This window comes from Aplysia californica, unplaced genomic scaffold (genome assembly GCF_000002075.1).
Source record: "Aplysia californica isolate F4 #8 unplaced genomic scaffold, AplCal3.0 scaffold00643, whole genome shotgun sequence".
Classification (NCBI taxonomy): Eukaryota; Metazoa; Mollusca; class Gastropoda; order Aplysiida; family Aplysiidae; genus Aplysia; species Aplysia californica.
The window spans coordinates 33,600-34,139 of record NW_004797913.1 but is presented as its reverse complement, the minus strand read 5'-3'; positions in this window follow the sequence as shown (position 1 = coordinate 34,139).

Here is a 540-nt window from a genome sequence, read left to right as displayed (position 1 = left end):
CGTACACACACACACACACACACACACACACACACACACACACACACACACACACACACACACACTCCCTCACGTTTCTGTTCCACCAATCAAGCTTACATGCGTACACGGTTTCCATATTGTCACAACCAATACCACCAATGCGAGGAAACCTTCGCTGAGCTGGTCGGCTTGGTCGGCTATCGTACTAAAGAAACACCAAAAATGACAGAAACCCTATAGCTAACAAAGAAAACGGGTAATGACAGCAGCCAGATCGAATCACCTCCAACGTTTTAGAAATAAGTGCGTGCTTTCTTCTCCGGGCTAATGTTTCTCCTTTTTTCCGGGTAAAAAAAAAAGAAGGCAAAAACAATATTTCCGCAACCTGTTCCCATTCATTACTGTTTCGTGTTCCCCCTTCACTCGCCTGTTGGGTGTTTATTATCTCCCTTGATCAGCAGCCCAGTTTCCTACCTGAATTGTCGTTATTTCTGCTTATGTTCCTCTTCTTTTTCTTCTTCTTCTTCTTCTTCTTCTTCTTCTTCTTCTTCTTCTTCG